Raw genomic sequence first — 8,332 nt, 5'->3', positions numbered from 1 at the left:
AATTACTCAGTGATTTTTTGTTCTGAAGGAATGAATTAATTGTAATAATTTTCAGTTTTATAGGGTGGTAATAGCTGTGTTTTCAGTTGAAATACATCAGGTATTTGCATGTGTCATATAAGTTATACAAGTATTGGTTTTGCTTCCTGGCTGGCAATATTATATGCAATTATTGAAGGAAACACTCATAAACTCTTACATATATACAAATCCCATTAGAATTTGGGGAGTATTCATTGGAAATACTGAAATTCTTTTAAATTATTTTAATTATAAATAACACTTCACGATTTGGGTATTCCTACATTATGCACTTGAATTAATATCTGCAGGTTGATCAATATTAGTAAGTTCAGTATTTTGTATAGAACTGAACCATGGGCCATAGACACTGTAATAACTATGTTGCCAGAAATCAGCAGAGATAAGAAAGTTTACTCCTGGCATTTATCCCTTCAAACTCTGTTATTTGTTGGGAATACTACTCTGAATGCCATCAAGTAAGCCGTGGAGCCTTGAGTAACAAACTGATTCATTTCACTATATGGTTGAACACTGATTAAAAATACGTTAAAAGCCTGAAGAAGCTAAATCTAGAGTGAATAAAAGAGTGATTTTCTCAGAATACTACACGTTAGATGTATATTACCTTAATTTTAAACATAAAATCACCACAGCCTTTAAATGAGTTGTCCATGTAGAATTTCTATTGTTTCCCTGAATTTTTATTACAGTACGCATTTTGAGTTTAAATGACTCTCAAAACAAATCACATACCTCCTATGGCAGTTGTTTTTAATGAATTGTTCTTCATTGGTTTTCTACTTGAGATAAAATTCAGCATTTTCTGAAGCACAGACTGATAGCACAAAAATACCCATTGGGGTAAAATTTTGATTGTAGGCTTGCATGTATGCACTATATACATTCCCAGCTTTCCTAGAGAAACAAAACCATCCAAACATATTTGTTAAGGACAAACAATATACATAGCAGAAGCTATACCTGTTAGTGTTAAATTTAACAGCTAAGCTTGCAAATGCTACTTTAGTAAATCAGATGGATACTAGAACTATCAGTTGCTTGGAGAAATTTTATTCCAATTTCCTTTTTGATGCAGAATGCAAAAGAGGAATTTTTTAGGCTCTGCTAAAGCCAAGCTGATGGCTATTGCATTCTCATTTTGATCTGTTTAACAAATGCATATTAATTAAAAATATGGTAATTCCTACATAGTTTTGTAGACGCTATTAAAAACATAGGCCATAGGGAAGTTCTTTTTGGTTGCTCCTGGCTCTACTAGTAGAAAACTTGCTATTATTATTTCTTGAAGCATGAAAAACCTCCAGTGTATATGTGTCCATGCATTTAAGATTTGAAGGTGTGATTGTGTTTGTCCATATCCATGAGTTTATAAAATTAGTTGAAAGTGTATTTTTTTTACAGGTTGTAACAATCTTCATAAGCAAAACATTTTGGAGTTATTCTGCTTACAGGCTAAAAAAAGTTTTACCAAAATAAAGTTGTTCCTTAGTCTGTAAATGATACGGCTTCTTTTACTGAAGAAAACACACCTATGTAGAAAGCAACCATGAGTCTGTACCCTCCGTACTGATCTGTTCATATAAATACTGTCCCACGAGAATACAGCCTTTGCTTTCTGTCAGGCTTCCCATTTTCTCTTTGAATTTCCACAGAATTTGCAAACACCATTCAAGCAGCAAATACTAAAGCAGCTTATTTACAATCCTCATCTTCTGTGTAGGGAAGGTGACGCTTGTAAATGTAGTAGGAATTCTAGTCAACTATTTAGGCTATATGGTCAGGAAAATATTTACAGTCCACCCTGGGCATGGTCAGTTCTTGGTCAGAACATATATTTTATGTTCTCATCAGGCTCCTAAAGGCTTCCTGCATGTAATTTGAAGGGACATCCAGAAATATTCACACCCTGCTTTTTCCACTACAGAAACTTATATTTTCACTACACTTTTGTTTTTGAACAATTGATACATTAGCTGGTAATTGATAGATTAGCTAGCAAAAGAGACACCTGGAAGCGCCCCTTAGCACTACTATGTGTAGGACGATTGCTATTCACCAGCAGTTTCTATTTCAGAGGGACCAGATTAAAAAATAAATCACCACAACCTTATCTGTATGGCTGCATTTGTAGGTATTCTCCTCCACACAGCTGGTCTCAAAGCTAAGCCCAGACAACATATCAAAAATGGAAAAAAAAACCCCAACCAAATTTTGTCCTTCTTTATATAGAAGCATTTGGGGAGAATTCACCTTTGAGATTTACATTCTCTCATTGCAAGCCATTCAGGGCTTGATGATGACACTGTCCACCAATTAATGACATGATGTCACTGCAGGAGAAAGTAAAAATCAAATGACTTAATGTCTAAAATACAGAGAGTAAGAAATACTGAAATACTGTCTGAAGAAAAGGAAGCAGGTGTAAACTGGAAGGGAATAAACAGTACAGAGAGACAGCGAGATGGTAAATTGTTGAACAGCAAATTGATGCAGGACACTCAGTAACCCAGAATAGTCTATGGGTCTGACATCAGCACATATAATGTCCCCTGTACAGCATACAGTACATACCAGATCTCTGCCTGGTACGAGGTACAAGCCCGAGTTACATTTTGTAAACAAGTGATATTCCAAGGTCTCATTAAGGCATTGAGATAATTTCAAAGTGCCAATGATGCAGTCTACCTCCAGTTGTGACTGCAGACAGCACTGCGCCATTAAATGGAACTACTCTTGTCACCAGCTAAGGTGAAAAAATCCTTCTTTATGTTACATACTTGTAAGTGTCCAAATACGTGGTCTAGACAACAAAACAGTGAGCATATGCACCAAACACCGTAGTAACTGTTGTTACCCTGCTTTATGTTTAGGCAGTTCAGTTTTCTCTAGTGGTGCATTCAGGTTTTGCTATAAGATTTTTTACACAGTGCTGCACTTCTTTGTCAGGCTGTTCAGAAAGGTTATGGTTTTCATGAACTTCCATGATCACTGAACCACTTGCTACTGTCCAACCAATTGTAATGAAAGTGAAAGCTGCATCCATGCCAAAAGATTTTATTGAAAAAGGAAAACACAGCAAGCAATCTACAAAATCCACTGAAATAGTACCCCATGACCCCAAACTAGGTAGCATAAAAAGCTACTTTTAAATCAATACTTAATTCGGCAGAAAAATCAATCTCCCTCCCTCCACAATCCATAAAATTAATCAGGAAAAGATTACCCCTCACATATTAGTAGCCCTTTCACCCTACAGGTTTATAAATTAATTACAATAGACAATTTCAAGCCCTGTAACAGGTTGGGATGAGATGCTATAAAGTATTTCATAACCTGCGAATTTGAACAACTATAAGTTTCCTAATTTGCCTAGCCTCCCTCTGGTAAAGGCAAACACTGCTTTTTTAAGCTACAGCTGTCTACAGTCTCAAGCACTATCAAGGTTTCATTCCCGGAAAAGTCTCACCTCTTTGCAGATACTGTGCAGGACACAAACAATCCTACATAACAAAGATTGTTCTGTCAGCATCCCAATAATTTCTCTTAAGGCAGCGACATCTTGCCTTTATTCTTCCACGTGGGTATTCCAGTCCTGTTGTGAGATAGTTAAAGAGTTTCACCGCATGGCACACACAGAGTTCACAGATTCCTATCAGTAGGCATGTGCCCTTGGGTATGGATGTTCCACATTTGACTGTCTGGGCAATCTCTTAATCTGTGAACTTCCCTTTATATTCTAGATAGCTTGCTGTTAAATATGTTTTTAAATATAATGGCTTGCTGTTAAATATGTTTTTAAATAAAATGTACAGAATATCATTGAACTAGCCAAGATTCAGCTTCATATTTGATAGATCACCATCTCTTTTTGGAATGTTTTCCTGCATAATAGAATGAATTGCTTAGCACACACAGGACAGAACCTGCCTTCTCATTACATCACTGTTTTGCTGCTATTCTAACTTCCATTCCTTTCCCTAAAGTAACTCTTTGGTTTTGGGTGTTTGTTTTTTGGTTTTTTTTTCAGTGTTAGACATTTCTTTCCTGAATTTAGATTGTCTATACTTTTTTAAGGCTTCAAAGCCTTTGTGGGGATATAGTCACATCTTATCAAAGAGGTCCAGCCTCTAAGAGGTTGTTTTCTTCCACTGCATCCCCCAGCTCAGATCTTTACTCTTTTTGTAGTCACAGTCCTATATTGTCTCTGACAGAAGTTCAATAAAATTGTCTTTCTACCCACAATATCAGGGTTCTCAGTGTTGTTGGAACTGAGTATTATAGACCTACAGTCTATCTCTGCTGAGAAACCTGAAGTCCCCTGTCTGCTGGATTATACAGTAGGCCGCTGGCAAAAGGTAGCAGTGCATCTCTTGTAAATTGATACATCACTTCTACTGCTTTCAGCCAATTAATTTATGTGCTAATTCCTGAATGTTTCCTTTTTACACAGAGTCAAATGGTTAGACATCAAAAAGGTGGAGCATTACTGTTACTATTGCTCCCCTTGGTATTGACTCTCTTCTATAAACCTTTATAAAGTAGGTTGCTTCACTACTTTTTTCTCTTTATTCCTGTATGTTATTATTTAAAGTCTTCTCTGTTTTGGGCACTTCTTTTCAGGTTTTAGCTTTAACTATATGTCAAAGAGGTTAAATGTTAAAATGTGGCACCCCAGCTTCCCACAGCATCAAGCAGAAGATGCAAAGACTGTTTTAAAGCTTCACTATTCCTTTGCTCCTAGCCAGATACAAGTTCCACTACATACAGCAGAGGTACATAAAATTCGAAAATGAAAGGGACAAATTGATATTTACATACATAGTCTGATGATGCAGCCGTAGTTAGAGCTCATGTATTTGATGAAGACAGTGCAATGAGAACATTTGATCCTACCTAGTCAAAAAACCTTCTTGCTTAGAGGATCCCTCCCATTATACTGAAATAATTTTTTGGAGAATGGAAATTTTGTGGCTGTATGCAATGACTGAACTCAGTGGCCTAGGAGGTTATTTACAATTCTAATATACTAGTTTTCATGCTTTATTTTTATCCTTCTTTTGTCTTCTAAATTTGAACATTGCTATTTTAATCTGTTACCCTTCCCCCTATTATTGCTATATTTACCACTTAAAATATTTTTTTCCTTTTGGCTTTTGGTTGGAGACAAGCAGACATGACCAGAGAAAAGGAATGAGGAACAGTGAAGGTCTAGGACAGCATTATAGACTAAGAGGGACTGGCACATCAGGACTCATACTCTGTAGTGACACTATCAGACAGTCTATGATCTTGTGTCCCGTTCTTCAGTTACCTACAGTGGGACAATTTCAGTGAATTTGTTGCAGTTTTACTACCCACTTGCATTATTCTTGGGGGCACTCTGTGTGGTGTATTTTTCACATATAGATTAAGTTATTCTCTAGGAAATTTATGTGGATATGAAGCTCAAATTCTACAGTTGACACAAAAATTATTAAAAGATATTATTCATGATGAAATGACTTTCAGTCCACTGTTTATATTTTTCTGGAAAAGAGGCTACAACCCATCAAAAACAGACTAGAGCAACCATATTATCAGTGAGCAAAAGTGAGAGTGTTCACCTGACTCAGGTACTCTACTGAAGTTGTAAGACTAATTGTGTGAATTAGAAAAGATGTATTTGGCCCAATTCTATTTCAGTCTAAGTTAGAAAAGTATCATCCATGGAAACATAAATGCTGCCTGCTCTAACAGTGGTTTTATTCCTGACATGTATCAGCATGAGCTCAGATACATTACTCAGGAAAAATTATTAAGAAAAAAACCTCTATTCAGCTCTGCTTGCTATAATGAGTTTATATTTGTCAAATGGTTTTATGGTTAAATGAAAAGTTAAAGACAAACAACCTTTCTGAACGGCTGGATAGACCATCCATGTCCTGGGTGTGACATCTATCTTCAGCGAATAATGGTTTGGGAGGTAATCTGTGTGGATGAGAAAATGCATATACTATTTCATTGTTAACAAGTACTGCTGCAATGAAGAGGAAATGCAAAGCCACTTATGTTTTACCTGTGAAAAGGTTACTTTTTGTTTTTTAAATGTTTTCACTTGAATGCTATCAACTATTTAGGCTTAAGGATAAGTTCTTAAGAGTTATGCCTTATGCAATAAACTTAAACTTAATAGCAAAGACATTGCTGGTTGTTTTACAATGAGAAGACCACTGCAAAAAAGCTTTAGCTACAATCTAGCTTTTTATGCATCCTGAAGAAGCTATGAGAAAGGCAGCACCCTCAAACGCTGCATGAGATACCCATGAGATACACAGAGGAACGTTTGGAAACCTGGAAGGAATGTCCTTTGAAATCAGCTTCTCTCCCTCTACCCTTTTTTATTTTGCAGTTCATTCCCCTCCCCTCCTTATTTGTGAGGATAGTGTGTTGGGACTACTCCTTAGTTGTTCCCAAATTCCTGCATCCCAAGTGAGTTTTTTAATAATAATTCATAATGTGTACCTCTTCTTTTACACATCCCCACACATACCCGTGTATCCCATACTCCAAGAAAGCTGGCTCTTGCTTGCTCTAATTGCTTCAGAGACCTGTTTGGTCTAAATTTTCATCGATCTACACATATGTAGAAGGAAACAATGTGAAAAAAATGAAACTCTATACCTTTTCTTCTCATGCTTTAAAGATCATGTATCTTCTACCCTAGGGATAAAAAAAAAAAAAATGTCTTGGTGACTAACCAAGACTACATTTGCACGGTGTTTTTCCATTTACTAAATCTAAACAATAAAAAAATATAGCAAAGAAGGTTCTCCACTATTTATATTATGCATTGAAAGTGCTCCTCATAGCATTAAATGATAGTGTTGCATGCAATCCACACACATTATCTGAAATCTTATATACCTGTTATATATATAAACCTAATGCAGACAGCCATAATAGTTTGTATGAATAGGAAACACTGTGCTTACTGAACCACAGTCATGAAACTAAAACTGAAATTATATTTCCTCCATCATAATACCAAAGTCAGTATATAATATTTTGAAAGAATAAGCACACAGTAATACCTAGGTTAATACTGGGTACCATACATTATTGCTCAATGCTATCAAAGAGCTGCATCTTCAGATTCTTTATTGAAACATATTACATTACTTAAATTGTCATGACAAAGACAAAACTGTTCAATTTCAGATTTTTCTAGCACCTCAGTTTTTATGAAATTGCAGATTTTTTTCTAATAGAAGTATAATTTATTTGCAGATTAAATTCCAATAAAGGAGTTGTTCAGTCCTGAAAAACACGTTTAGGAGTATAAGTTCTATGCACTGACAGGAGCATCCTCCTTTGTTCCCACTCACATCCCGGACTAGAAGATGGGGATTTGGCTGTTTTGTTTATCCAACTATTTCATCATAAACAACTGAATAAATAATGCTCAGCATAACTAATGCCTGCATAAAATGCTAAACCCTGCATGCTTCCATATAGGTGAATTTAATACAAACTGTTGTAAAACTGCAAGGGTATCTCATCTGCTGCTCTGTTCTCACAACTTTTTTTCCAAACCATCGTTGTTAATTAGTAATTTGTGTCAACTCGCCATTACTCATAGATGATTATCAGAATATCCCTTAAGCAGAAACAGAGGAATGCTCAGTGGGCTCACATAAGCGACTCTAACTCTGAAGATCGGGGCATTTGAATCCCGAGCCTTGCTTCAGACAGTAAACACACTACACCTGTGTCCACACCAGCCCCTCAGTCATTCCTGATGGATGGAATGAGGTATTTTCACAAATCTGGCTTCTGGGACTCACTTTCATGAACTACAGCTCAGACTGGGAACTCGTATGTTAGATTTTATATCCATGTGATGAGTCATGAGCTCTCAGGGCTCTGGTGTGAAGCACTGTCCCCCAGGTGGGCCTGAATTCAGCAGCTCAGTTTCGGCGTTAACTAACAGGTTTTACCTGTGGATAAAGAACAAACAGAGGCATTTTATGGAGTTCAGATTAAATGCCTATGAGGAGCCAGCTGGATCCCAGCAGGGTTTATTAGTGTTTATTAACTTGGGTTAATTTACTATTTCTTTTTAAAAAACCTTTTAAAAAAGTGCTTTTTAGTCATTAAAAAAAAAAAGGCAAACCAGGCAGAGCAGTGCCTCTGCACGGCGTTACCCACTTTCCCCACAGAGCCCCTCCTGCTCCCGCCACCCGCTACAGGCGGTCACCCGCGCCCGCCCCTCGCACCGGCCTCGCTCACGCACCCTGCCCTAAGATGG

At 36.8% G+C, this 8,332-nt stretch overlaps 1 long non-coding RNA gene across 1 annotated transcript; it reads right to left on the bottom strand.

The window, feature by feature from the left end:
• Positions 1–5,931: 5,931 nt before the first annotated feature.
• On the bottom strand, positions 5,932–8,332 carry LOC113484978. The gene is made up of 3 exons (XR_003399326.1): positions 8,318–8,332; positions 7,869–8,021; positions 5,932–6,012 (listed from the first exon to the last, which is right to left on the bottom strand). It is a non-coding gene; the product is annotated as an uncharacterized LOC113484978 (long non-coding RNA).

This window comes from Athene cunicularia (assembly GCF_003259725.1).
Source record: "Athene cunicularia isolate RWA chromosome 12 unlocalized genomic scaffold, athCun1 chr12_part1, whole genome shotgun sequence".
Lineage (NCBI taxonomy): Eukaryota > Metazoa > Chordata > Aves > Strigiformes > Strigidae > Athene > Athene cunicularia.
The sequence above is the reverse complement of the archived record's forward strand: the minus strand, read 5'-3'. Positions and strand labels throughout refer to the sequence as shown.